The sequence below is a fragment of the Peromyscus maniculatus genome, chromosome 3 (genome assembly GCF_049852395.1).
Source record: "Peromyscus maniculatus bairdii isolate BWxNUB_F1_BW_parent chromosome 3, HU_Pman_BW_mat_3.1, whole genome shotgun sequence".
In the NCBI taxonomy this organism is placed as follows: Eukaryota; Metazoa; Chordata; class Mammalia; order Rodentia; family Cricetidae; genus Peromyscus; species Peromyscus maniculatus.
Window position 1 is genome coordinate 34,113,396 of NC_134854.1, and position 12,219 is coordinate 34,125,614.

Consider the following 12,219-nt stretch of genomic DNA (forward strand, 5'->3'; position numbering starts at 1 on the left):
TAGGAGTTTTAAATTAAATGTAGCATAAATCATTATTTAGCTGAATTAGAAGAGCCTTATTTCTTTGTTGGAAACTCTCAGAATGCATACTACATTAAATTGAAATAGTAGTAAATTATGAATATCTACAACTCTTCACTATCATTCACAAATTAAATGGAACACAAATTGAGGAAAAGTATAAGTGAAGAAACATTGCCTTGGCCTTTTTCAAGTAACACTAGAGAAAATGGCAAAGCCCGTTTCACAATGTTGCTACAAAATGCCCCTTAATTCATATTTCTCTGAGCCAACAGCTGGTTCCAATGGGTCATCTAAACAATCTATGACTCCACTACACTGGCAGGATGCTGTCCAACTCTGTGGTCTGGCAAAAATCACTCTTTGGCTAATGGTTTAAAACTGGGAGAAGCCACTAGAGAGACTGCCACAGAGCCAGGATCTCACAGAGGTCACTTTAATTGGTGTCTAAGAGAAGCCTAAATTTGTCCCAACAGGTAGCTATGGCCAAGTCCAACTACATGAGTACACATCTTTAAAAAAAGTAAACAAGTTTGGATGGCAAAACTTAAGGAGCTAACAAAGATGGAAGGGTGTGGTGGAGTAGTTGATAGAAACAGGACTTTTGTTTTAATTACTGAGAATGCATTGGGAAATTCATGACAGAGGAGAATAGTCAGAAGATATCTGATAAAGATTAATGCTATGTGGAAAGAAAAACTGAAAGCCATTGGTATGAATGCTTCCCACACAGAACAACATCTTAGATGAAGCGCTTTTAGTAGGAGAATGGGGGAAGGGAGAATACAATGGCTTTTGATTCAATTCAGGAACAAAGTTAATAAACAATGTAGTATTTATAGTTCTTTTTTATAGGCTTTGCAGTTTAAAACTACTGTGTATTCCAGACTATGGAAGCACTGCACACTGACTGATAGAACAGTCTTCCGAGGGAAAATAGGAGTAACAATTTTGCTGTCAGTAGAGTTCTAGGACTTTTTATTCATTTTAATACCCTAAGACAATGAATAAAAATTTTAAACAGTTTTTTTAGAAGTACCTCACAAATCATAGATTTAAATTTAAAAAGATGAAACTCAAAGAAAATTTGGTTGAAGAAAACTATAACTCTTAGGTTAAACAAACAAACAAAACAACAACAACAAAAATGTAAACTCCTGCCAAGATCCTGCTAGACTTTGTCATGTACACATTGGTTTGTTCCCAAAGAAGTATGAAAACATTTTTGTTATTTTCAAAATATTAAAATTCTTGTTACTTTTCATCTTGCCATTTTCAAGTAAATTTGATAAAGCACTTCCATATAATATACTCTTGATAACATCTTAAGCATCTATTTGCAGTAGCTATTGATGGTCTACCCAGAAGCTGTGCTGTCATTCTGAATAGATCCATCAGACTTATCACTGAAGAGCAAGATAGTTCCCTAAGATCAAACACATACAGATGTTTAAGACTTACGGTACAAATTAAAGGGAAGAAATTGTTTGAAAAGAGCCAACCTATTTAACATGCAAAGTTGTCTTTAAAAAATTCTCCTTATGGAAATACAGCTTTCACTGAAGTTTTGTCTATGCTGGTAATCATTCTCTATGAGACTTGCCAACGTTCACTGTCTATCCCCACTGGAAAGAAAGAAAATGGATGTTTTCCATCTGCAGCAAAATAGAGTCAAAACAAATGTATTTAAATTGGAAACACTTGTGGCTAAAAGAACTGTTCTCCATGAAAACATCTGGTTGTACTTTTAAGTCATTGCCAAATAAACGCATGCTGGAAAGTCTATTTTGTGCCACACATGGTCACCCGTGTCGATGGAGCCTAAACCTGTTTTCCTTTGAGGTCAACCCCCTGTTTTAGGAAGAAAAGTACAGACCGGTGAGTGTGTAGTGATTTTTTAACAGTACTGCTGGTGTGGAAGTTGGGGCAGGTCAACTTTCTCACAGATGGAGAACAGACAAAGACAGAGCCCTGGGTAGTTCTCAGGTAGACAGTGCGAAGGCTGAAATAATGACTGTTGTGAGACCGCTCAAGTAACTACTTACTTGTGAACAAAGTCTGCTATGGTGTCTGGTTGCAGCTAGCTCTGGCTGTTGCTTTTCATTTTTTTTTCTCCTCCTCTTGTTTTCATAGATCCAGAGAGATGTGATCTGTGGAAAAGGTGCAAGCAGATGGTGTTTCAGAATATTTCCTTGTGTACATTAGTTATGCAAAGTAACCCCAAATACCTGTGATGTGACATTAGTTTAGAGCAGGCAATTCAGGTTGGTGGGCAGCTTCTCCTTTCGTCACCCAGGGACCCAGATTTGTAAGATCCTGTGGCTGCCTCAGTCCAGGGTGCTCTGAGATCTCTGAAGGTTCCTCTATGTTTGATCATCAGAGCATTTGTAGGCTCATGTGGGAATTTTTTATGTACTAGGCTTGGAATTGAATATTGTAATTTCTTCCACATCTCATTGCCACACCTAGTGAAAAAAACAAAGGGGGAAAAACAACAAAACAGAGAGGCCAAAGCTGTCCTCAGGTTGTGTATGGAGGAAAATGGGGAGTTGGTATTGGTGAATACAAATTTGCTCCTGTTTTAATGAGGAGACTCAGGGGAGTGGGTAGAGAGATCTTCAAATAGAAAACATTGACATACATGCTTAGATTGCATACATACAGATATGGATATTAGAGGACTTTGTGTGTGTGTGTGTGTGTGTGTGTGTGTGTGTGTGTGTGTGTGCATATAGAGCATAATCACAATTACCTTATATGACATGCTACTGGTCTTTTCCTTTCTTTTTTTTTTTTTTTTTGGTTTTTTGAGACAGGGTTTCTCTGCGTAGCTTTGCGCCTTTCCTGGAGCTCACTTGGTAGCCCAGGCTGGCCTCGAACTCACAGAGATCCACCTGGCTCTGCCTCCCGAGTGCTGGGATTAAAGGCGTGCGCCACCACCGCCCGGCTGGTCTTTTCCTTTCTTTATCACAAAGTTACCTTATAGTATCTTCCAAGCATCCTTCTGAAAGTGTCTTCCAGGCTCTTATGTACCCAGCTTATATAGTTACATTAACTTCTGTGTACCAGGTAACTACAGTGTTCCACTATCTCCCCTCACTATCTACCACTCCCTTACATGTCTACCCTTGCTGCTTTTGGGATGTCTGCAATGTACGACTGTGCACATTCCAAGGTGAGAAAGGATACACCTTTGAGATGCCTAATTCATGCTAAGTAGTGCTGCCAAACTGGGACATACCCGTGAGATCTAATAGGGAATGCTACTCTTGTGTTCCCTAATGTCTTAGACTTTCTCAAAACTTCATCACCCTGTGCCTATAGGCCCTGTTCTTGTAGGTCATAAGAACTTGTCTCAGGGTATTAAAAATGTCTATGCATCGGCCGAGCGGTGGTGGCACACGCCTTTAATCCCAGCACTTGGGAGGCAGAGCCAGGCGGATCTCTGTGAGTTCGAGGCCAGCCTGGGCTACCAAGTGAGTTCCAGGAAAGGCGCAAAGCTACACAGAGAAACCCTGTCTTGAAAAACCAAAAAAAAAAAAAAAAGTCTATGCATATGTAGACATGTCTAAATCCTTTTTATTCCACTAAGCCTCATATAAAGTGTATGTAATCATTACAATAAATACAAGAGTTGGATCCATATTATTATAACTGTTATTGTTCCCGTTTCTCCAGTGAGAGGACTTAGCCCCTGTGTTTCAGCTGTTTCTAGAGTCTAGTGAAATTCTGCCTCAGATCTCTGAACCCAGAGTTCCCATACACACTCAATGTACTGCAGAACTTCTTTAAAACCTAGATAAGAACAACTATGTACTGGCTGGCTTTGTGTGTCGACTTCATAAAAGCTATAGAGTCATCAGAGAAAGAAGCCCCAGCTGACAAAATGCCTCCTTGAGATCCAGCTGTAAGACATTTTCTCATTTAGTGATCAGTGGGGGAAAGCCTAGTCATGGTGGGTGGTGCCATCCCTGGGCTGCTGCTCCTGGGTTCTATAAGAAGGTGGGCTGAACAAACCAGGGGAAACAAACCAGTAAGCAGCTCCCCTCCATGGCCTCTGCATCAGCTCCTGCTTCCGGGATCCTGCCCTGTTTGAGTTCCTGTCCTGACTTCCTTCAGTGATGAACAGCAATGTTGAACTGTAAACCTAATAAACCCTTTCCTCCTCAACTTGTGTTTTGGTTATGGTGTTTTCATTACAGCAATAAAACACTAACTAAGACAAACTACATTCTTATTTTTTCTAAATATGTCTTATTTTTACATAATTCCCCACTCCTTCCCTTTATGTTGAAATGTCTACATTTCTTTTCACTAAGACTTTCAGCAGAGTACTAGGGTGGGTTCTCATAGAACTTGCTGAATTGAGGGTCAACTTCATGCATTGGAAATGAATGGTACATTGTATAGGTAAGAAAATAAAGCTGAGACTGTAGTGTCTTGATTAGAAGATGCCATTAGCTTGAGTTAGGGACAGTATTGTAGGGATGAGAACTGTATTGCTGAATCTTAGGATTTTACGAGGGAGGAGTGGTTTTAGATTGGTATGTGCAATTAATTACTACCATTTAACTCACTTTTCTTTAAGAAAATGGACTTCTCATCTGTAATGCTTGAATGTTATCTCTTTTGCCATTTGATTATTTATGGTAGAAAAATTAAGGACTGCTTTATTCACAACTGGTTATCTGACTTTCAAGGCATTTGTAACTTGAGACAGAAAAGAAAAATATCAATATACAATCAATTTTTTAATAAATGTAATGTACTAGTCATGTAAAAGGCAAAATTAGAATAAATTGAAAGGTGAAGTGTGTTCCTTTTCAAACTCACCAAATAACTTAAGGACTTGAAATGGGGCCCCACATAAAGCAGAGGACAAGTATTACCAACTTTGATTTTTTTTCATAAATGTCTGTATCAATTTGAATTCCAGCCAAACGTTCATCTCTCTCTTCTGGGACACATTAATTAGATGGAATATGTACAGTAATTGGTAGCATGAGGAATTCAAGATCTGAATGACGAGACTTTCAAAAGAGCATGTAAGAAAAGCAGAGAGAAGAAAAATATCATCTGCCTTCGTTCCTCTCCTAATTCATACTTGCCAACATGAACAATATTAAGGAAATATAAGAACACAGAGTGCCCATAGACTGGATCTATCAGAGCTAAGTTAGCAGGTTTTTTACAGTGAAAGATTTTTGTACATTTAAGAATAAAAGGTAACTAAAAACACATTGAACAACTAAATAACCAGTATATATCTGAAAGATCTCATAATCCTGCTCAAGTAAATTGAGTGGTCCTAAATAAACACATCAAGCAGGAAATGGGATGCTTCTTATTAAACATATCTTTTAGTCCAATATCTTATATGAGAGGATTCATATGATGGATGGGAATTTGTCTCAGTTGTGAGATTAAATAGTAATCCAAAACTAATTATAAACTGCCATTTCCTCCAAGGGTTACTAAAGCCCTTGGTTCAAAGGGCTTGTGTTCCTCACCAAGCTCTCTATTTTTTCAGGCATGCAACCAACGACTCAGGACTGATAGCAGAGCCTTCATGATATAAACCTCTTCCCCTTCCCTGTGTTCCCTGCTTTCCTCAGCTTCTCTAGAGAACAGACTAATTGGCTGTTTTTAACATGCCCTTCTGTTGCTTATCTTAATTTTTGACTTTTAAAGATGATTTTAAAATATTATATTCAAAGGAATTAACAGATATTTTATATTATACTAATATAATGTTATATTCAAATGAACTAAACTCATTTCTCATTTCCCCATATCCCCACTTTGCCCTTGCAGTGTCGCTCCCTAAAGAAAATTAGGAAATTAAAACCGTACCAAATCAACCAACCAACCAAACAACAACAAAACCCTCTTCCATCCTGTCTTTCCTGTCTCTACAACACCTCCTCATTTGTCTCAGTGGCATTCAGAGCGAGGTGGGACGCCACCATGGCCCTGGGTGGCAGGACAGGACACTCAGATAAGCATGGCTCTGACAGCAGCATGGCCCTTGGACATCCACAAGGCTACAGGTAGCAGCTGAGACCCTGGGCTACCATGTGGCCTTTGGTGGCAAGACAGCCCTTGGACTTCAACACTTGACCCCAGCTGAGGTAGGGCCACAGACCCAGATACATTCTTCAGCAGCAGCCAGGCCTGGATGTCACCATGGCCCCAGGTGGCAGAGCTGGCCACTCTGATCAGCATGGTCTAATTGGCAATGTGGCCTTGGACCCTAACATGGCCCCAGGTGTGTAGCTGAAGTTTTCCTGTGTTCTGGCCTGCCAGCAGTCAGGACAAATCTCTCCCACTCGAGTCCCCCAAGTGAGCACACAGAGACTTATAAACTATATGGCCATGGCAGGATTCTTGCTATCTATTCTTATATCTTAAATTAACCCATTTCTATAAATCTATACCTTGCCATGTGGTTCGTGGCTTACCGGTATCTTACATCATGCTTCTCCTCATGGCCACTGGCATCGACTCCTGACTCAGCCTTCTTTCCCCCAGCCTTCTCCTCTCTCTTCTCCCGCCTACACTATACTTCCTGCCTGGCTACTAGTCAATCAGTGTTTTATTTATTGATCAATCAGCAACATATATTCACAGCATACAGGACATCCCACAGCACAGGTGGTAGCCCAGAACTTGGGCATCCATGTAGCTTTTGATGGTAACAGGAGCCATGGATATCAACACAGACCATGGCTTCAGTAGGGCCATGGGCATAATTTATTTACTTACTAATATTTCACATTTAAAATATTGAGGAGTTCATATACTTTTCTACTTGGTGCAAATGCTCAAAATTATAAATTTTTTTCCAAAAAAGTATTTAATTCATTATTTTATGGGGGTATACAAGTAAAAGTTCTACAAAACTCCAGTTTAGTTCTCTGAGTTATTTAAAGATGTAAGAAACTTTTATGCCATTGCAAATTTTTGTTGAGTGCTTTTCAGAAACCCACACACATGTATAAACACAATGTGTGTGTCACAGTTTGAGGATAAAAGATCTTCCTGGGCTCTCACGGGTTGAATTTTTTATCCCCAGCTGGTAGCACTATTTGGGGAAGTTTGGGAAACTTTAGGAGATAGGTTCTTGTCTATTGAAAGTGAACCATGATAGCAGAACCTTGAGCACAACTCTTCTTGTCTTGTCCTTTTTTTCACTGTGTCTGTAAGCATTGCAGCTCAAATGGAAAGGTATCACAAACTCACTCTAAGCATAGCAGTTTACAGCCCTGCTCCAGAGAAAGGTTTCCCCAGAGCCAGTGTAACAACTCTGCTCTAGCAGGGGTGGTGGGGTGGGTGGTGGGGGTCAGGTGGGGGTAGGGGCGTGTTCCCCCGCAAAGTTGTTATAGCTCTGGTCCACTCTGCTCTAGAGAAGAGTTACAGCTCTGCTCCACTAGGGGAAAGTTCCCCCAGCAAAAGTGTTACAGTTCTGCTCTGCTCTGGCTACAGTGAAAGTTGTGACAGTTGAGATCCATGCTGGTGACAGTGTCATGTTGTAGAATATTACCTTAAGGTGTGTTACTTTTGTTTATATTGCATTTTGTTTAACTCCATGAAGCTGTGTTACAATATCTGTTTAAAACACCTGATGGTCTAATAAAGAACTCAACTGTCAATAGTAAGGCAGAAGAAAAGATAGGTGGGGTGGGCAGGCAGAGAAAATACATAAAAGGAGAAATCTGGGAAGAGAGAAGTAGCCAGAGAAGGAGGAAGACTCCAGGGGCCAGCCACTCAGCTACACAGCAAGCCACAGAGTAAGAGTAAGATTTACAGAAGTAAGAGAACAGGGAAAGCCCAGAGGCAAAAGGCAGATGGGATAATTTAAAATTAGAAAAAGCTGGCAAGAAACAAGCCAACCTAAGGCCAGGCATTTGTAAGTAAGAATAAGCTTCTGTGTGTAATTTATTTGGGAGCTGGGTGGCAGGTCCTCCAAAAGAGTGAAAAACAACCAGCAACAGTGTCACATCACATAATAAACCTCACTGGAGAGGTTTACTAAGAAGGAAGAATCCAGGAGGGTGGCTGCCTCAGCAGTAAACTGAACAGAGTACACACCTTATATAGGATTTCTTTGGAGGAGCGGCAAAGCTTTCCTGGGTGGCTTGGAATTGGTGCATTTTTTGTGGTCTTATTCTGGGGCAAGCTCAGAGACTGGCATTTCATGCTTTGGGATTGGTGTTATTTCAAGCTCAGGGACCTCAGGGATTGGTGGGATTCTATGTTCAGGGATTAGTGGGATTTCAAGCCCTGGTCCTGGGGTCATCAGGGTCAAGGTGTTTGTCCTTTACCCTTTTCACCCTACAGTGTCTCCTGTTTGGTATGAGAACCCCAATCTGTCACATACTTTCTTGGTCATGATGTTTTTCATGAGTGCATCGGGTCACATGATCATTAACTGAATCTTCTGAGACTGGGAGAGAGAGGAATGTGTTCATTTGAAGCTGTTCTTCTAAGTGTTTTGTTCAAAGTGATACAAGGTATCACTATATATTAATATAATATAAAGATAAAATATCCATGATACAAACCTATGGTTAACCTATCTATCTACTTTGTCTAGCAACTATCACCTAGCTAGGTGCAGGGCATGCTGAATACATTTCAGCATCATAAATCAATTTCTTTCATATTTTCCTGAATCCATTTTTATATGTGACACTGAATGCAAAAGATTATGCTGTGAAAATCATTTCTCTGGTTTTTACCCCAGTGATTATTTTAAATGACTGTACAGCTTGGGGTACTTTCAGTTCCTAACAATGATTTCTTGAAGAGAAGAAAAACTATCCCTTCTTTAAAATGGTTTACATAATAGTGATTACTAACAGATCATAGATGCAATACTTTAAACAGTCAATAGTATGTTCAAGGATGGTGAGTACTATGAAAAAAATCAGACAGTGAGATAAAAATAGGAAGAAGAAATCACATGGTCTAGAGTAAACTTAAGAAAGGAATAAATGACTCAATCCTGAAGGAGTTCAGGAATTAGGACTTGGGGATATCCAAGATGAAAATGTTCCATGAGGAGAAAATATTCAGTTTCAAAGAACTGAGGCAGTAATTTTTTGATGTGATTTCCAGGCAGTTGGAGTGTTTAATATATTTATTGCCATAGAATTTAATTCACAGTGTCATGATAAACACAATTTTGTTGTTGTTCATTAAAGACAAAACAAATAGAAAGCAAACTTTTCCCTTTACTGAGACTTGAGGGAAAATATATTAAACAATAAAGACTCATGTATGTTTCTCATTACACTCTACCTATATGTGCTCTCATGCATGATAGGAGGAAGACATTGTCACTACTGCTGAAATCATAAATAGTTTCATGAATAAAGTGACATTTGATCTTGTTTCTGAAAAGATGAGTAAATTTCACAGGAGAGAAATGAAAGAGAAGAGTAGCATTTCTGGAAAATGAACCATATTTGTGATTGAGTGAAAAAAATATTCAAAAGCCCAGATTTTACTGGATACATTATGCCTGGGAAGTATAGTAGAATATTATTTTAAGGTGTGTTACTTTAGTTTATGTTGCATTTATTTAACTCTGTGAAGCTGTGTTACTGTGCCTGTCTAAGATACCTGATGGTCCAATAAAGAACTGGCCAACAGCAAGACATGAGAAAGGATAGGTGGGGCTGGCAGGCAGAGAGAATATATAGAGGGAGAAATCTGGGAGGACAAAAGGAGAGTAGCCAGAGAAGGAGGAGGACTCCAGTGGCCAGCCACCTAGCTACACAGCAAGCCATGGAGTAAGAGTGAGATTTATAGAAGCAAAAGAATGGGAAAATCCCAGAGGCAAAAGATAGATGGCATAATTTAAGTTAAGGAAAGCTGGCAAGAAACAAGCCAAGCTAAGGCCGGGCATTCAAAGTAAGAATAAGCCTCTGTGCATGATTTATTTGGGAGCTGAGTGGTGCCCCCCCCCACCCAAAAGAGAAAAAAAAAAACAACCAACAACAGGGAAGGGAAAAGAAGAAACAAGTGAAGAGTAGGCTTCTACATTCTGAGTTGTTTGCAGTGTTTTGTAGGAAGAAGATTTTAATGGAAAAGTAACATAGTCAGGTTTTCAAATTAGAACTATTTGATGGTGGGTATAGAGGGTAGATTGCACTCAGTCCATAAGAGGTCCCTGCAGAAACATGTATAAAGAGCTGTTCATTCTTTAGGGAAGCTTTATAGCATTACATAGAAATCTCACTGCTATTGTTGATATAAAACAGAGCTTACAATAGGGTAGGTTACTTCCGAAAATATTTAAATCATGATCTCATGGGGTATATAGTATGAAGGAATACGAAATCCCACTGCAGAACTTGAGGTATTTAATGAGATACCCTAAGTTGCTCCAAAGCAACAGCAAATGTTTGTGGAGTCCCCTACACTGGCTGTGCTAGCTTCTTTTATGTATGACCTCATATTTTCTTCATAACAGCTCTGAGGTCATTGTTTTAAGTTACCATATATTATAAAGAGAGAAATTGATGTCTAGGGAGATTAGGCAATAAGGTCATAGATGAAACACTGTTTTAGACTCAGGTATTTTTAATTGCATATGTGATGCTATGCTACTTCTATGAAAATTGGGCACATACTGGTGTTTATAGTATTTCACCATGAAGGCATGGCACACATCTGATATTTTCCTTTCTACATTTAATTGTTTTTCTTTTGTTTTTGAGGTTATAATATAATTTCTTCCTTTCCTCTTCTCTTTCCTCCCTCCAAATTCCCCCCTACATACCTTTCTGTCTTTCAAATTTGTGGATTTTTTCCATTAATTGTGGTTACCTACCTACCTACTTACCTACCTACCTACATACATAAACACATACATATTCCTAAATACATATGCACAACCTGATCATTCTGTATAATGTTACTTTTATGTTTGTTTTCAGGGTTGGCCCTTGTATTGAATAATCAAATGGCATTCACCACCAGCTCTCTAACTGCAATTACAGACTGTTAAACAAGAAGGAAATTGTGCCTGGTACTGTAAATCCAGCCAACTACCCATGACTATTGAAATCATGGATCTCACGTTACTAAACTAGCATAATCCCTAACTACATTGTAAATATTTCTACAAGTTTTGGCCTGGATTATGTGTGTTTATTATGTGTATTACTATTATTACTAATATTTTGTGTATTATTATTTGTATTATGTACTGAGATAAAAGGTTCTCATGGCTAGAAACATACATTGGTATCTTCATAGTGAAATCCACAAAGGGTGTGATATTTTGTCCTGTTTTCCAGCTCAGAACTTGAATTTCCTTAGTTATTAGGAGACTCTTAAGTCATGCACAAAGGACATTGTTTATTATGGAAACTTCAGAAGTGATAATATCAGAATTTATGTTGATTTCCATGTTTAGCCCCATATCCTTGAAAATAAGACAAAGAAGGCCAAGTGATGCACACACATGCTGTGGGGTGAGTATTAGGAACCTGAACTTTTTTTTTTTAATTTATTTTATTTTATTTTACAATACCATTCAGTTCTACATATTAGCCACGGGTTCCCCTATTCTCCCCCCTCCCACCCCCTCCCCTTCCCCCCAGTCTACCTCCCATTCCCACCTCCTCCAGGGCAAATCCTCCCGCGAGGACTGTGATCAACCTGGTAGACTCAGTCCAGGCAGGTCCAGTCCCTTCCTCCCAGACTGAGCCAAGTGTCCCTGCATAAGCTCCAGGTTTCAAACAGCCAACTCATGCAATGAGCACAGGACTTGGTCCCACTGCCTAGTTGCCTCCCAAACTGATCAAGCCAATCAACTGTCTCACCTATTCAGAGGGCCTGATCCAGCTGGGGGCCCCTCAGCCTTTGGGAACCTGAACTTTTACAAAGGACCCAAGTGTGACTGACTATAACATATGTTGGAGCCTTTCTTATTCTGGCTGATGAACAACCCCACCTCCCACCCCAGCCCGTCCAGGGGATAACACTGCATCTTTTAAGACTGTCCTACAAGACTGTTTTCAAAGAGAACTAACATCCAGTGTGGTCAGGTACTAAGTTAACAAGATTAGTAGAGATAATAGAAGTCTATGAAAGACTGCCTTCCAGCATCTCACTCAAAGTGAATCTGTATAGAATAATGGGCCTAGAAACTTACTTAACTGACCTAATATTATGCACCCCAAG